The sequence below is a fragment of the Eleutherodactylus coqui genome, chromosome 3 (genome assembly GCF_035609145.1).
Source record: "Eleutherodactylus coqui strain aEleCoq1 chromosome 3, aEleCoq1.hap1, whole genome shotgun sequence".
Classification (NCBI taxonomy): Eukaryota; Metazoa; Chordata; class Amphibia; order Anura; family Eleutherodactylidae; genus Eleutherodactylus; species Eleutherodactylus coqui.
Genome location: NC_089839.1, coordinates 26,735,631 through 26,754,203, shown reverse-complemented (window position 1 = coordinate 26,754,203; position 18,573 = coordinate 26,735,631). Strand labels below are relative to the sequence as shown.

The 18,573-nt window shown below is 42.1% G+C and overlaps 1 protein-coding gene across 2 annotated transcripts in view; it reads left to right on the top strand.

Moving 5' to 3' along the window:
• The first annotated feature begins 9,346 nt into the window (after nt 1-9,346).
• Nucleotides 9,347-18,573, top strand: part of LRFN2 (leucine rich repeat and fibronectin type III domain containing 2) — a 453,859-nt gene continuing 444,632 nt past the window's right edge. For both annotated transcript variants that reach the window (XM_066595376.1, XM_066595374.1), the window contains exon 1: nt 9,347-9,699. The gene's annotated coding sequence lies outside the window, so the exon portion shown is untranslated. The remainder of the gene's footprint in view (nt 9,700-18,573) is intronic.

Sequence of the window (18,573 nt, the reverse complement as noted above, 5' to 3'; positions counted from 1 at the left end):
TGCCTCCCCAGATATATCTATACATAGTTATTAGAGCGGCCCCTTGTTACAGTCCCAGGTACAATAGATGATGGGAGAGATCTCTGTACTGTCCCCTGATATATTATACATAGTTATTAGAGCGCCCCCTTGTTACAGTCCTGTATATAATAGATGATGGGAGAGATCTCTGTACTGACCCCAGATATATATATACATAGTTATTAGAGCTCCCCCTTGTTACAGTCCTGGGTATAAACAGATGATGGGAGAGATCTCTGTATTGCGTCCTGATATACCTATACATAGTCATTAGAGCGCCCCCTTGTTACAGTCCTCGGTATAACAGATGATGGGAGAGATCTCTGTATTGCCTCCTGATATATTTATACATGTTTATTATGTCGTCCCTCTTTTTGTAAACTAAATAATAATCCCAGTTTTGATAACCTCTCTGGGTATTGTAGTCCGCCCATTCCGTTTATTACTTTAGTTGCCCACCTTTGTACCCGCTCAAGCTCTGCTATATCTTTCTTGAGTGCTGATGCCCAAAACTATCCACAATATCCCATGTGCGGTCTGACCAGTGACTTGTAAAGGGGAAAAACAAAGTTCTCGTCATGCGCCCCTAGACCTCTTCTGATGCACCCCATGATCCTATTTGCCTTTGCAGCAGCTGCCTGACACTGGTCGCTCAAGTTAAGTTTACAATTAACTAAAATCCCCAAGTCCTTTTCCATGTAACTCTTTCCCCAGTGGTTTCCCATTTAGGGGTAACACACACTTGCGTTTTTTTAACGCGATTGTCAATGGGACTTTCTAATGTTAAAGATGCATCGCCGGTTTGTGCTGCGCTATTTCTGCGCAATGCGTTTTTAACATTAGAAAGTCCCATTGACAATTGCATGAAAAAAAAACGCGCAAGAAAAACGCAAGTGTGCGAGTGCTCTTAGTGTGTAATGGTGACATGCATCTCCCTGCCCATGTGCAGAACCTTACATTTATCAGTGCTAGGCCGGGCTTACACCAGCGTATCTGCAACTACACTCGGAGCTAAGGAGCGCAGTTGCGCATAAACACGTGTTAGCGCAAAATTCGCTATTATAGATATACCATGTGTTCCAAATTAAATAATATGTGTACAGGCCTGGAGAGCCTTCAAAGACCACACGGACTACATCATGTGTTCCCCAAAGAGTCTGTCTTTATTATGCGCGCGTAAAACCTTAAATAAGTTTCAACACAGGAAGTCAGGCAATTTAGCAGTTACAGTGAGCTTATAGGCCATTTCTCAGAGGGAGGTATTTGTGAGGTAGCTTGTGATCTCATCCATCTGGGAGGAACTTCAGTGAGCGCGCCCAGTTCATTCTTGAATTGGGTCTCATGAGGAGTACATCCTGTTCTCCTCTCTGTTGTCCAAGACAAAGAACTCCTACTTAGGTTTGGCCAGTTAGAACTGGTTTTTCCAGTTCTTGGGACAATAGGCCCTGCTCCTTAAATTCTTGTGGCTGTGGGGGGGCGATGTTCCTTCTCCCAGAGGTTTCAGACCATTATAGACAAAATACAGTATATTCACAGTTGATAACAGAAAATACATACAGAATGGTGAACATATAGGATATCTCCCACAATTCCCTCCTTTGTTGTGCGTATTTTCATTCTCCTGGGTGGTTTTTCCTTCCTATTTGTGTTCTCGGGCCTTTCCCTACTGCCTACAGGGGACCCTAGCTGTCACCTCCGCCATGGGAAATGCCTCCTGCCTTATCCCTTCCTACTGCTGGGTGATATCCAGGATAAGGAAAATACCACACAACACGTTACAGTTTCCCAACGGTATTCTAGGTAGATGGCTCCTAAAAGATTGATCTTTTTCACATTTTCTGCATAAGCCACCTTGTTCATAGTTTAGATGACATAACATGTTGGATGTGATCGGCTTACCAAGGTGTGATTTCAGGTTATATTGTTTGTTACATGTTAACATTGGTCTGATTACACAATATGGCTGAAACATTAGTACACTTACTGCTACCTTATTGTATCTGTTGACATTTTTGTACTATTTTATACACTAAAACTTGCTAGGTCATACACAAGCTTTGTAAACCAAGATGTTATCAGTCTGAGACCCCCCCCCCCCCCATCTGAAGGAGCCAGTTTCATTGATCAAAGGTTCAGAATCAACAACTCAATTCCCTAGACAATGATGATGGTATCACAGGATTATCAAGACAACAGATTCCTGGCCATACAATGTATATGGACAGAGTTCAAACAAACCTATACAAATGGAACTGTAGTTAATGCAGTTAGCATTGTTCTGTCACATTTCACAGTTACATCAAAGCTTCCTACACCAAACAGGTTTGAAGTCCACATGAATGTTCATAGCTATTTGTATGTAAAATGCAGAATGGAGAATAAAAGAAAATACAAAATGGAGGATGAAGGACAAAATGGAGGGCTACAAATAGCCAATTATTTTTGCACCACAACGCAATATTCCTAGATTGTCATAATCCTCTTCATCAGTAGTTATGTATTTACCACATCCCTTATGAGGAAGAAGAGAAATGACAGCCCAATGACCGCAGGGGTCCTACATATAACAAAGGATTATGGGCCACATTTGTCTCCTTCCTTGATTATCTTTATTCAATGTCTGACATGAACCCAAATTAGCTTTTCTTGAAGTTTCACTGAGACCGTAGTGGTTAACAGCACTTGAAAGGATTCTTTGCATTTTGATCTGGAAACACGGAGAATACACATTTATGAGTGACAGATGATATAACTCCTGATGTTAGGCACTCACATGGGAGGTGAGGCCCTCCTTTTTGGCCTGGAATAAGCATAGGCCTATTACAGTAGCATTACCAAACAAAACTTTCATAGGGACTCAACTTAGTCTTATATTTAGGCGTGGTTCTAACCAAGTAGATGACTAATAAAATGTTTACCTTTATTATTTATTATTACTTCTGGTGTATCCAAATATTCAAAATTACTTTCATAAAACATATTCTTAGGTCATATTTTTGGCGTGTTAAAAATTATTTTTTATTTATTTTTTTCTCAAGTCACGCCTCCAAATAACATGAAAAGAGGTCTATGCAAAGCAACAACTCCAAACACCTACCTTTGGTAGCTGTATCCTATCATTCTGCAGTCACTGATACAGATAGTCTGGCTCGCACCGAGAAGGTACCTTTGACCAATTGGCCTGGATTGTAACGGGCGCATATTATGCATCCCTGTACAAACCCTATTGCAGCAGTGTTGAACCCTGGGGTAAGCCAAGCAGAAGACACCATACCACACATTACCTCCTTGGATGGATGGGTTAGCTCAGGGATCAGGTGTGACATCATGGAGTACAGCGTGCAGGGGAGGCACAGGCATTTACCTTTCTGCCAGACCCCAGTAGCATTCCGCTCGCTTTTCCACTCCTCCTTTTTCTTCTTTTGAGGCCTGTTCCTGTAATTCAAGCAACAGAGAAATATCTACACCTGTTTCGGGTGCAAGCAGGTTACCAGCCGTTACCTCATTCAATGGAAGTCAGGCTGCTGCGGTGCCTGCTCTCTGGTTCCTTCCAGCCTCAGTGGTTGTCTCTTTGGCATAAGCCTGGACTCTGATGATAAGTCACCTGTGCGGAAAGAGCTAAAAACTTGTAGAACAAAGACACTGCTTCTGCATTCTGGATTGGCTTACTCAAGGACCCCATGAAACTTCCACTGTGCCACAAAGGATGTGAAATCGTGTACGATTCCCAATGTGTACCTTAAGTCGGTGCAGACACAAACAGTCTTACCTGCAGCCAGCTTACATATTTCAGTGAGCGCCATCACCTCTATTTCCTGAGTAACTGAGTCTCTCAGGAGGGAAAGAGTGGTTTTTGTACAATTACCTCTTTCTGTTGGTTACCACTGCATAGCCTGTTTTGCTTGTCCATTTTCACAATATTTGGAACCATCTATGGGTAAAACTCAAGATTTACATTAATCATGGCAGTTACAACATTATTGTTAGGACCCCTAGTTTCTCTTTTCATTAATCTTCCGACAATCATGTGCTTGCTATTAAATGTCATGGTCTGCACCTGCTGCCCCTCCTCTCAACCTTCTGAATTCAGTAAAGGACATGAAACGACATTTGGAACTATACCCCTCTTGATTGCGATATGTGAGGGTGCTAGCAAGGCAGTCTCATACATAGTTAGTCTGGAAGCTGAAAGATGTTTTGTTTGCACTCTATACAGTATTTTATGACCCCTTGAGGAAGCATGATATTAAGGGGCCCCACACCATCTCTGGTACCTGTACGAAAACATACTGCAAACAGGAGATTAAATATTGTTATTACAATCTGCAACCATAACAACTGCACAAATGATGGTTAATTACTGGTTTACTAAGGGACTAGTATCCCTGATACTATTTGGGATATACTCAATTACTGGCATCAAAAATGTACTTATTTTTCAAATGTAACAATATTTACGTAAAATACTGTTAATTGAAAATGAGATACACTCTAGAATAGAACTTTTGTTATTAATTTGACTAAAGTACTTATCAGGTGTCTCAAGTACACAACTATCTCATTTTAGTATCTTAATTCAATGATATTCAAAATAACACAACTCAATATTTTTAAATTCTCCACATACTCAAAGAACCTATATGTATATATATATACTGTGGCAATCTTGGACTATTATCTCACACAACTACCCTCAGAAATAAATTAGATGCCCCTCCTTTGGCCACCTACATTTGTTCAAGTGAAAGACTTAACATGGAGTCTAAGAGTGACCTTCCCTCTATACATTACCACAATATATATATATATATATATATATATATACCAACATCCACTTAAATGGAGACACACTTCTCTCCTAGGCTGATCTGTGTTGAGGGTGGAGCAAGACCTCTTCCTATTGTTCTTCCCTCCCATCTCCTTACATCACCTAGCTCCACCCCCTGTGGTCTGGCTCAGCGTTTGGTCATTCTTGCCTCATTTCATTTCTTGCCACCGGACAGTACACACCATATAACACAATCTAACTCTCATACGGGCCCTTCATTTATACACACAAATTCACACTCACTGGGGTTTTCACTCACTCATATATATAGACTGATAAGTATCTCATGTGAAGTAGAAACTGGGATTGTATTTACTGTTCATAGGACTTTCCATATTGAACAAAGTATATATATAAGAAAAACTCTTATGGACCGCGGTTTTTACATATTTTGTTCAGAATAGGCTATCCAATGACAAACACAATACAACTTATGCCCATTTCCACCCACATACTTATATTCACCACTCCAGATAGCAACCATTATCACCGTTCATTGTTAAACCTTCTACCTTTCCTTAACTCATTCACTTGCTTTTTCCTTCACCCATTTTTGTGTGTCCAGTTATGTTTACAAACATCATCTCACTGAATTTGCTTGCGAGTCATACTTACGATTTTTCCCACAACTCACGACACAGGTCTGGCTTACCACTAATAAGCACTTACAATTTCACCCCTGCCCATCTTGTCGTAATTGGAAAAATCCTTAATTAATTGAGATTCTCTACTCCCGCACCTCATGGCACAGATCTGTACTTTTGGCACCACATTGTGGAACCTCAACAGCCCGTTTGGCCTGCCATAATCGGAGCAGAATCTCTGGCTAGCCCACATCTCTACTCCAAGCCCAAATTCCCTTGAGTTGAGGTATGTAGACATGGCAGATGCAAGCATTCCATGTGCACCCCTCCCCCACATAACAAAGGGAGACCTCTTCAGCCACATGTTGAACAATGGAAACTCACCGCATGGACACTCTCAGCAACTTTACTCACTACTATAACCTTCAGCTAAAATTGCTTATATCAACTTTCCTTTTTGCTTTCTTTTTAACAAGTTATACTACACATTCTTTGTTCCTTATTAACCTGCAGTCTGTTCACACCATTCACTTCTACAGAGAATATATAAACCCCCATAGCTCACACCTTCTTTCACTCAGGACATTTTTTTCACAGACAACATAAAAACAACACAGTATATCTATTTCATAGTTCTTTAGATACAGACTTATCATATTTCAACTCACCCGGCCTGGGGCGGATCATAGCAGAGAGGGAGAGATGGGACAGGTACAAGAATAGCTTATTACCTTGTTTGAGCTCATTATCTGTCCGTCTCTGCTTCGAAGTCCCCTTGTGTCCGGATAACGATGAAATATCTTCATATCTCTGTATCTTCATTATCCCAGCGGTGCCTCCAAATTTGTTAGCGCAAAATTCGCTATTATAGATATACCGTGTGTTCCAAATTAAATAATATGTGTACAGGCCTGGAGAGCCTTCAAAGACCACACGGACTACATCATGTGTTCCCCAAAGAGTCTGTCTTTATTATGCGCGCGTAAAACCTTAAATAAGTTTCAACACAGGAAGTCAGGCAATTTAGCAGTTACAGTGAGCTTATAGGCCATTTCTCAGAGGGAGGTATTTGTGAGGTAGCTTGTGATCTCATCCATCTGGGAGGAACTTCAGTGAGCGCGCCCAGTTCATTCTTGAATTGGGTCTCATGAGGAGTACATCCTGTTCTCCTCTCTGTTGTCCAAGACAAAGAACTCCTACTTAGGTTTGGCCAGTTAGAACTGGTTTTTCCAGTTCTTGGGACAATAGGCCCTGCTCCTTAAATTCTTGTGGCTGTGGGGGGGCGATGTTCCTTCTCCCAGAGGTTTCAGACCATTATAGACAAAATACAGTATATTCACAGTTGATAACAGAAAATACATACAGAATGGTGAACATATAGGATATCTCCCACACACGGTAAAAAGCTTTCTTTTTTTCCTACCTTTCAAACTGCGCACGATTCCATGCAAGTTTGAATAAAAAGCAGGGGATAGGTCTCGCCCATCTTTCTCGCACTTAGTAATCACGAACGAGAACCCCAACAGTGAAAACTATAGCGAGAAACTGCAGGAAAATCGCAGCTTTGCTCATGAGATGTCTGGGCATTAGCGATGCTTTTTCTTGCAAAACCATCGCTGCCGCTTGCGATTTTCTCGCGCGTTTTTCTAGCGGTAGACAATAGGACTTTCTAATGTTAAAAATGCACAAAAATCGCGAGTTTGTTGCGATGCGATAAAAAGGAGTCTCCATAGGGAAACATGGGAGATTTTTTTAAAAAAGCTAAACGCAGAAAGATAGGACATGGCGCAATTTCTTCTGAACACCACATCACATGAGTGAAAACATTGCAAATGGGAAGGAATCCATTGAAAATCATTGGTTTCAAAATTCTGCGTTTTCACTTACTCTCACATCGTGCGAAATCACGTGATTTTATCACTAGTGTGAAGGCGCATTTAGGGCCTTTTCAAACGACCGTGATTTTGTCCCATTTTGTGGCAGTAAAATGGGACTAAACGAAGCGATTGACTTCTATGGTTTCGTTTTCACTTTTAGGGCTGAGCGCTCAGCCAATCAGCACAGCCCTTTCAGGAGGCGGGGATTTAAAAGTGCTGGACAGCAGTGTTGGGGAGCCAGCCGGAGGACGCGCCTGAGCGGCGGAGAGGTGAGTAATTTTTTTTTTGTTTTTATATCTAGCTAATCATGGTTTAGAAGAGGCTTATATTTCAAGCCCTTCCCTGAAAATCATACTGCGGGGGTTGCCACAAACCACTGCTTTCAATGGGACTGGTAGCAGCGCCAACACCATTGAAAACAATGGGATAGCATGTTGGACTTCTGCCACAGCTTTCACATCTGTGGCAGAAGATTCCTTCTTCCCCGCGGTCCCCGCGGGGATGAAGCAGACTCTTGCCACAGCTGTCACAGCAGTGCTCTGACTGAGCCCTCATACCATGTACTAAGGCATCAGGGTTGGGTTCGACTATCTCTATAATTCCCTATAGTTATGCCTCCACAGGCAAAACTAGTAGCTCCTGGCACCAATATAAAATCTTTACCAGGGCTCCCAACTATAATGCTTTATATTTAGTACTGGGCTCCTCATATGGGAAGGTTCCAGGGCCCGGGTGTGATCCTCTGCAACCATTATACATAGCTACACCCCTGTATGCCTCCAAACCCAAAACTAGAACCAGTACTTGCAAGGCCGGACCAAGGCATAGGTGAGGGTGGGCAACTGCCTAGGGCGTCACTTTGCCACAGGTGGCAATTTTATTGGTCATTTTTTTTAACATCCCGTGGGGTGTAGTGAAAGAAACGGACACAGCGCTATATCTCCGTCCCGAAGTAACAATAGCATACTTGAATAGGAAGGCATGGATGTGCTAGATGATGGTATGGCACACGGACCCGTGGGAGCCCCAGAACATGGATTGCAGTTTTGTGTTGTGCCCCCTGTAAGAGATGGAGAGAAAAACCCAATTGCAAAGTTGAAGAGTAGCATGCGAGAAGCAGAACCCTGCTTTCCACGTCACGCAGGACGGCTGCTGTGACTGAAGTAAGGAAAGTGTACTCAAAGTGGCATCCTACTGCTCCTATACATGCATGGAGCCGTTCAATAGTGCAGTCCGGGGCTGACGCTATCATTGCGGGACCGTATTAATGAACGATAACGCGTCGATTCAGTGCAGATGCAATGCAAATCACTAGTAAGAGCACAATGCAGAACAACTCCGGACCTTTTCACTCTTCGCAGGCTTCTTCCCCACTAACCATTTCCTTGAAGCTGGCATCAATGCCGTGTTCTTTCCCTCCATGTACACCCCCTCCCTCCTCCAACGTCTTCTCTGGATCTTCCTTGTCCTGAACGCAGAGAGAGAGGGATGTTACACCTTATTCTCCTCCTCTCCCGAAATCCCAAACCCAAGTGACATGCCCGCCTATGACAAATGTTGAGTGTTGATCTGAGGATTTGGCATGTCAGCCAGTGTCTACACAGGCTTAAGTTTCTATTATTATGCCAAGGATTATCAGGACAGTGCACTGCAACAGAATTACTGAGCCTCTCTGCCTTGCCATGGCGCTCGCCCCTTTATTTTCCATCTAAATTCTTCTTTTTTTCATGGGTTTTACTATTTTTCTAGCCTTTTTTTTTATTTTGCTTCGGTTGAAGGGGCTGAATGCACCTGGGCACCGGGAAATGTGCAATCCCTGAATTCTCGCAAGAGAGAGAGAGAGAGAGAGAGAAATCCCTCCCAGGCTGCTCGAATCTTTCTTTCTTCTCTGCTTTCCCAAGCTGTGGAAGGCTCTGCCATCTACAGCACTCAGAGGGGATCAAGCACATTGCTTGCTTCTTCTCAGGCTTGTCTTTGGCTCAGTGTGTTTGCATCTATCTCAGCTCTATCCAGAGGTGACTGGCAGAGCACCTCAGTGCCCACCATGCAGGTGGCATCTTTAAGACCTACATAATTACAACATCTAAGGAGCTTTTATGTTTTTCTGGTGGTGGCTTCTCTAAAATCAGGAAGCATCAAAGGGAAGCGAGTGGTTGATGTGCTGTATGCTCTGCAGTTTGGATCTACTGTACTGTGCTAGGAGTCCTAGGGATTCGTTCCTTGGTCTTATCCGGATCCGCTGCTGCTGTTGTTGCTGGTTTGCAATTTCTCCCTGATTTTGTATGTTGGATCCAAGGACTGGATTGTATTCGGCTGCCCTTCTATAGGATGCATGGCATGTAAATAGCCTGGATTGTCCCTCTACAAGGATACATGTCACTTCTCCAAGGTAAGAGCTTCTTCCCATCTCTACCTGGAGTAAAGCAATTGAAGAAGTTTGCATTGACAATGTATACTTTGTACATGGGGGGAATCTATTTGACCCCCATCCCTCGGCGTTACCTGGAGGATATTCTGCCATAAGGGCAGGCTGTAGGTTGGTACAAGGTTGAGGACAAGGATCCATAGGGTTTCTCAATGGTACAGCTAAAGGTGAAGATGGTTGTTAACCCTCTATCAGCTATGAATGGGATTATTGTGTATGAGGTGAGAGGAAGGGGGTGGCATATAACCAAAAGTGAGCTCCAAATATATATATATATGGGGGTCCAATCGGAATTGCTGGGGGTTTCAAATGGAAGACACTTTAAGGCATTTGACATGTATTGCAGATTCTATGGTCACTAATCATGAACGGTTGATATCATTATATTATTATGATTGCATTATAATATATGTCTATAATGTTAAATATAATATGGGAGTTTTTTTATTCTTTAAGGATTATTTTAAAGCATTTTCTATGTTTGTGGTTCACTATTATCAAAGAAACATCAGAACATGAGATTATGGGATTTTATTTCCTATTTGGGGACTGTTCCAAAAAAAAAAAAACAAGCAGCACTTCATCTTCCATACATGCTCACGACTTGATGATGGGCAGTGCAGGGGTGCTGTAGCCTGGAAGGGTTAATGATGGGTCTATAAGCACCCAATAAGGGGTTAATCGTTTTGGATGCGGCAAAATAAGAAAATGAATCTGAAAATGGGGCAGAGAGATTTACAGGCTGGCTGGTGGGGATTGCAGGTTGTTCTCGTTATGGTTTGTTGGGTTATAGGGGATGACTAGTCCTTAGAGAAGAGGATGGGCTGCAAAGGGTCAAGTACATGTCATACAGGGTATTCATTGATGCTGCATGTAGCATACAGGTAAAAGGAGGGTCAGTGACTCAAGACAGAACATCCCTGACATTGCAGCTTGCCAAGTGATTCAATGTAAGAAGTATGTGCAGCATGGGGAGTCACGTATCTCCAGAGATCCTGTGAACCAACCAGTGCCCAAATATATGTCTATAATATGCATTAACCCTTCGCATTCTGCATACTAGCACTCTGATATCTTGTTGCAAGTGATCCCATACATGCTTTGTGCATCCCACAGCCAATATGCACCCACTGCTTATATGTATGCACTGCACACACTCTCTCTAGGATGTAGCCCATCCCTGTATCGTGTTGGTTAAACTCCGAGAGCTCTGCTATGCTGGTGATAGTGTAGTTTAGTGGGTTTTATCAGAGCTCAGTGATGCTGTGTGCAGAGTGGAGGTAATGCCTTGCAATGAGAGATCAGATACAATGTTGCAAAGTGTATCAGTTCCTGTGTTGTATTTATATACAGGGTTGCAATCACAATGTGTATCAGTTCTTGTTTTGGATTGCTGCTTATTATGATATAAAGTGATAATATTATATATAGCATGCTCTATATAAGCAGCACCGAGTATGCCCCCCCCCCCCCCCTCCATCATCTGTGTACAGATTGAAGCTTTATATGAAAAACCTATTCACAAAAGGTGGAGCTGAATAATTAATAACCTGACTTAAAGGGGTTGTACCAAAATTACAAGTTATCCCCTATGCAAAGGATAGGGAATAACGTTCTGATTAGTGGGGGTCTCACTGCTGAGACCCCCACTGATCACTAGAATTGGACTCCTATGTCCGGTCCTGTCTGTCACTGCAGGGTCGCTCTTCTCCACACATAGATGTCAACATGAGCTGGGTGAGCATATATTTCAGTGCAGCTGATGGAAATACCCGAGCGAGTGCTGCTCGGGTATCTCCGGAGTCCCATTGAAAGTGGATGCCCAACCAGCATCCCATTCAGCCTCCTCCTCACAGTGGGGGTGCAGTAACCCTGCAGCCAGAGCAATGGGGGATACAGGTCTCAGCAGTGAGACCTCCATTGATCAGCAAGTTATCCCCTTTCTTGTGGATAGGGTTTTTTTTTAATATGGTACAACCCCTTTAAGAAGTTTGATTAAGAGTCTCATTTAGCAGAGGGGACTCAAACTGCATTATATTCCTATGGGGGCATTGGCCGGAGACCCTATCCCTATATAACATTGCATTGTGTCCCCAGGGATTCATTTCTCACTGTATTCTGTCTATAGTATTTACATCAGTGTGCTATAATATTGATATGCATAGTGTCCGACTGGAGTGTCCATGACCCATCAGTAACATTTACTTTGGAGGCCCATTGTGATCGACATGCAAATATTACCTGATCACGATTGCCATTGCATTCTCCATATACTTCAATAGAAAGGTGATTACACTTGTGTGTGGCCCTGGTGCCACTGAAGTATTGTATATAGAGAAAGCAATGGGCAGCAATTGGTAGTCTCATATTTACTCAATATGTGCAGATCTTGTGCTTGAGGTCCAAAGTTGGGGGGCAACCGGGCTCAGGGTTCGCCAGGGGATTCATCTGTGCCCTTGCTAGCTAGTCTGAGCCTGGATATACATTGTATCTATGCTGTCACCTATGCAGCCTCCTTCGCTCCATTCATTGTAGTGTTACAACCCCTAGCAGATATGCCATGATATGCTGGGACTTGTAGCTCTACGTTACATTACCTATCCATGCCCAATACGTTCAGGTAACATTGCATAATTCTCCATCCCTGTGTTGGTACTGCCTGCTCTGCTTGCTGTGCAGCCTGTATCTTGCTGTCATCCTTCTTCTATACATGAAGTCTTGCTGGAATAAGCTTGGATTTGTGTAGCAGGTTATTTAGAGAGATAGCAGCCTGGCAATCACATACTGACACATTTCATTTTAATGTTTACTTGCTGGATTCTTTTCCATGACTCCCCCTAGTGACCTATATTAGATTGCAGGCAGAGAGATGAGATGGAAACAAGTGCTCAGAAAATGCAGAATGAAATTGTATTTATTTGTATTACAATAGGAAGATGGGATCAAATCATTATTATAGGTAATGGAATCTAGAAATATATCACAACTCATATGGAGACGACGATCCCCTGTGCTTCTGGACTGACTCTACTTGATGAGGCTGATGTGCAAGTTCTTCTGCACCAGCATGATCAGCTATACGTGTTCTTGTACAGGGTATTGACATACTAATAAAGGAAAAGGCCGCCCAAGATGATTGCCACAAAGCTGGGGGTTCGCAGGACTCAAGGAGACAATATAGGTAGGAGGAATTAGATAGAACTAAAGGCTCAAACAGTGGAAAAAAAAGATGGATAGATAGAGAGAAAGATAGGTAATTAGATAGATATAAGATAGCTAGAAAGTGATAGATAAATAGATAGATGGATAGATAGATAGATAGATAGATAGATAGATAGATAGATAGATAGATAGATAGATAGATAGATAAAAGATACATAGATATCAGATAGATAGATAGATAGATAGATAGATAGATAGATAGATAGATAAAAGATACATAGATATCAGATAGATATCAGATAGATAGATAGATAGATAGATAGATAGATAGATAAAAGATACATAGATATCAGATAGATAGATAGATAGATAGATAGATATATTTTAGATAGATAGATAGATAGATAGATAGATGCATCATTGAAAGATACTTCAGATAGATATTAGATAGATATGAGATGGAAGGATAGATAGAAAGATAGAAGATAAATAGATAATACAGATAGATAAATAGATAGATACATAGATATGAGATGAATAGATACATAGATAGATAGATATGAGAGGAATAGCTAGATAGATATGAGACAGATAGATAGATAGATATGAGATAGATAGATAGATACATTGATATGAGAGGAATAGATAGATAGATGCATCTTCGATAGATACTTTAGATAGATAGATAGATATTAGATACATATAAGAGAGGTATGAGATACATAGATAGATATATGAGATACATAGATAGATATTAGATATATAGATATGAAATAGATAGAAGGATGGGTGGATAGATAGATAGATTGACAGATATGAGATGAATACATAGATAGATAGATGCACTTCAATAGATACTTTACATAAATAGATATTAGTTAGATATGAGATGAATAGATAGATATTAGAGATGAGCGAGTATACTCGCTAAGGCACATTACTCAAGCGAGTAGTGCCTTAGCCGAGTATCTCCCCGCTCGTCTCTAAAGATTCGGGGGCCGGCGCGGGTGACAGGTGAGTTGCGGCGGGGGAGAGAGGGAGAGATCTCCCCTCCATTCCTCCCCGCTTTCCCCCGCCGCTCCCCGCCCCCTGCCGGCCCCCGAATCTTTAGAGACGAGCGGGGAGATACTCAGCTAAGGCACTACTCGCTCGAGTAATGTGCCTTAGCGAGTATACTCGCTCATCTCTATTAGATATGATATAGATATTAAATCGAAAAGGGTTTTCCAGGCAAATTCTATTGATGATCTATCTTTAGGATATGTCATTAATAGTTGATTGACTGTGGTCCATTGCTTAGGACCCTGGCTGATCAACTCATCAGGCCGCAAAAACACACAAGGAAAGCCCTCATTGCAATCGATGAAAGCTACACCTGCAGTTACAAGCTCTATCCACTACACAGGGGTTGAAGCTGTTTGCTTCCACATCGCTCCCCTGTGTGTGTAGTCGGCTATCAGCTGGGACCCTGAGTGGTAGACCCCAGTTGATCTACTATTGATGACCTATCCTGAAGACAGGGCATCAATACCAATACTATGTCCATAGAAAATCCCTGTAAGCCAACAGTCAGGAATGGCTCATATTCAGTTGCAAGTCACACATATTGTGCAAAATTGTTCTGTCTTGGCATATACATGCCCACATAGTGCATGGTAAACGTCAGCCTGCAGCAAGTACGTAATATCATTGCGTAGTTGCAGCGCTTCGCGGGACTGTCTCATGTAGGTGCAAACAGCAAATTACGCTTGTGTGAAGCCGCCATAAAACTTGAGACAATTTACTTACAGATGTTTCCCATTACAGACTGATGATATGTATAGCGTCTATGGTGGATAGACCAATGCATGTCATATCTGAGCATTGTATAATATCATTAGACACCACGCTGAGTCTCCCGTAGCGCTACAGCATACAGTAATGTGGAGCCGTATAACAGCACATGCCTCATTTACACTTGTTCTAAAATAGCAGGAGCTACAGTATTTTAGCACATCAAACTGTATGACTAATACTTACTTTGAGACAGTTATGTAATGCATCCCCCATACAGATTCATGGGAGCTAACATGGAGTGTCTTTAATCACTGGCACAGTTTGGTCTCTACACTGTAACAACCTGAGCCTGTTATCTCTGGTTTACCATGTCAGTAAATATTTGCAGACTCCGCCCCTTTTTAGTGTTATATGACCAATTAACCACCCAGGATAGGAAATATTGGTAAGCTGTAGTATTATCTGATAACAGGAGGCTTACAATACATTTATCACCACATTATGGAGAGAGAATACTGGAAATACTCAGCTGCTGATTATCATCATCATCCAGGGGATGCTCTGACCGGAAAGAATGATTCATCGACTGAACACCTGCTTGGAGTAGAGAGGTCATCGAAGTGAAAATGTGCCATGGAGGATGCTCTTATTGGCAGACAGACGAGTCATAGTCTAATCAGATAGTAAGCAGATACATGTATGATAGGGAATTGCTGTGTAAGTACAAGGAGGGAGGAAGGAAGGAAGGTAGGTAGAAAGAGAGGAAAGGCGAGGAGGGAAGGTAGAGAGAGGGAGAAGACAGAGAAGGAAGACAGGAAGGGAGAAGAGACAAAAATGAAGGTTAAAAGAGAGAGAATGCAAAGGAGGGATAATGGTAGAGAGATAAATAAAGGAAGGAAAATGGTAGATAGAGGATAGTAAAAAATGTAGAGAGAATGAAAAGAGAAGGAAGGGAGAAGGAGGGAGAAGGGAAGGAAAGATTGTAGATAGAGGATAGTAAAAAAAAGTAGAGAGAGAGAGAGGAAGGAAGGAAAGAAACATAGTAGAGCGAGAATAGTAAAAAAGGAAGACAGAGAGAGAAGGCAAGAAAGGAAAAAGGAGCGAAAAGGGAAGCAAGGAAAGTACAGAGCAAGAGCAAAGAAGGAAAGTAGAAAGAGAGAAGAGGCAAGGAAGAAGTATTGGTAGCTGGACAGATAGGGGAAGTGATGAAGGAAGAGAGAGGGATAAGAAAGGGAAGAAAAGAAGAGAGAGCACAATGAAAGAAAGAGAGAGAAAGGAAGGAAGGAAGAAGAGACAAAAAGGATAGTAGATAAAGGGATTAGGGAAGGTAGGAAAGAAGGTAGGGTGGATAGTAAACAGTGGATCCTAAAGAAAGGTACAAAAAGAGAGAAAGGAAGGAAGGAAGGAGGGAAAGAAGGAAAGAAAAAAGGGAGAAGTAGGGAAAGGAGAAGGATGGAGGAATAAGGTAACAAAGGAAAGTAGAAAGAGGAAGCAAATAAGGAAGGAAGGAAGGTTGAAGAGGGAAGAGGCAACATCTGCGTGAAGGTAGACAAAGGAATAAGTGGAAGGAAAGAAGGAAGGAGGTCATTATAATGGTCAACATGTAATACATCTGCCTTGTAGTTGCTGCAGAGCTGCTCATAGCTTTCCCAGTGATATCAGCTGATGGCTCAGTAAACGGCTCTGCTGGGGTGGAGGAAGGGTGCAGCTCATCAGCCCATCCGCCTGCATGTCCCAAAGAATTACTTTCATTCACTTAAATAATGTCACAAATGAAGGATCTCACTGGAATGGACATTCTGTGCCTATTGTTTGCAACAAACAGATGTGGTGTATAGAAATACTGTGGCAGTCGCATGTCTGTGGCTGTCAGTACCCTATACTGTAAGACTGTGCGTTATCCAGCTAATGTGCTGGTATTTAACTGGGCAGAGTGGGAATGGAACAGCCCAAAGGTCACTGGTATTTATCACTGAAGAGATCGCTATTAGTGGGCCGAGTATAATATGCTCAGAGGTGTGATAATATACAGTGCAATACCAGGAGTACTTCATAAAGTAACTATGGAAAGTAGAAAGATGCTGGCTGCAGCTCATAGTTACTGCAGTAATATTACTTGCAGTGCTAACTTTCACCACAGCTGCAAACAGTATTTTGTATAGGCCTCAATGAAACAGCGCCCCCAACACATGCCTATTTATTCCCAGATTATAGTAAAATATTGTATGTAATTAAAAAAAGTGGATGTTTTCTGGTTTTACTCATAATTTATTTGGAAATGTTCAGCAACATTGTGACTTTTGGGGAAAGATTTAATGAACCAAAAACTGTTGTGAGCCACATTTATGATTTTGCAACTCACTAGCCATTTTTAGTGTCTAGAAAAGTGGGCGTGGCTTGTTGATTTGTAAAATGCACCAGATTTATTAATGTTGTGCTTTTCTGGTGCAAAATATGGTGCAAATTAACAAAGGTGGCATAAGAAAGTGCAACGTATCTAACTGCGACTGGGGCATGTAAGAGGCTAACAGAGAGAGAGGCTTCCTCTGCCACCCATCAGGCCTCTTGAAATGTGCTCATGCGGTCTTGATGGGTCCCTATGGCACCTGGAGGCTTGAAGATGGCTTCTGTATCTGCCATCTCCCATGGTGGGACAAATATAAAAAGTAAAAAAAAAATAGTAAAAATATAAAAAAAAGTTAAAACTCCACCTTTCCCCTTTTATATGTAAAAATGAAAAAAAAAACAATGATAGAATTTCTCCCCCCCCCCCAAAAAAAGGACCCTAAATTATGGCATTAAAAAAACACGCCCTCCTATGGCTATATTTGATGGGCTACTGGTTTTCTCATTACTCCCTAACTCCTCCCACTCCTATTGTTGACGCCCCTGAGCAACCAACTCATGGAATAGGGCTTGTTTCTATACAAGAAAACAGAGGCTTTGATATCCTATACTATAGAACTGTATGTCCTGCAGTTTGCTGTCTCTTTCCATCATCTCTCTGATTGGCTACTGGTTGTCTTATTACTCCCTAACTCCTCCCACTCCTGTTGTTGACGCCCCTGAGCAACCAACTCATGGAATAGGGCTTGTTTCTATACAAGAAAACAGAGGCTCTGATATCCTATACTATAGATCTGTATGCCTTGCAGTTTGCTGTCTCTTTCCATCATCTCTCTGATTGGCTACTGGTTGTCTTATTACTCCCTAACTCCTCCCACTCCTATTGTTGACGCCCCTGAGCAACCAATTCATGGAATAGGGCTTGTTTCTATACAAGAAAACAGAGGCTCTGATATCTTATACTATAGATCTATATGCCTTGCAGTTTGCTGTCTCTTCCCATCACCTCTCTGATCACCTTGCAGTATAAGAATCTGCCGTGTTTCTTCCATCGTTTATAGCATCTTAGCTAATTGAAAACTTTCCATTTATGAAGTTCCTCTTGCTATTATTAGCCTGTTAATGTGTGGCATGTAGTCAGTGGAGCGTGCGCTGACGTGGGCCAACGTAGAGCATTGTTCTCCAGAATATCACAGGTCCCGGCGTGACTCTCATGCGACAGCGCCGTAGCTGCACCTCCCCACCTGTCACAACATGGGTCACTGCCGCCGGCTCCGTCACAACTATAGATCATTCTGAAAAAGGAATCAGAAAAGGTTCCAGTTAAAAGAATGTGAAGCCGTGAAAATACCAGCAAGATAGAAGCCGCTAAAAATAACCGCACCGCGTTCTTGTGTTCTCGTGTCTGAAGGTCGTTCCCTTAAAGGGGAAGTGTGTGGAAAATATCCTAGTTAGGTAGTTATAAACAATAAGAGGAAAATAAAACACATTTCAGCCAGAAATGGTAATGTTTGCAATATACTAAAATAGGATGACTGAAGTCCCTGCTCTCTG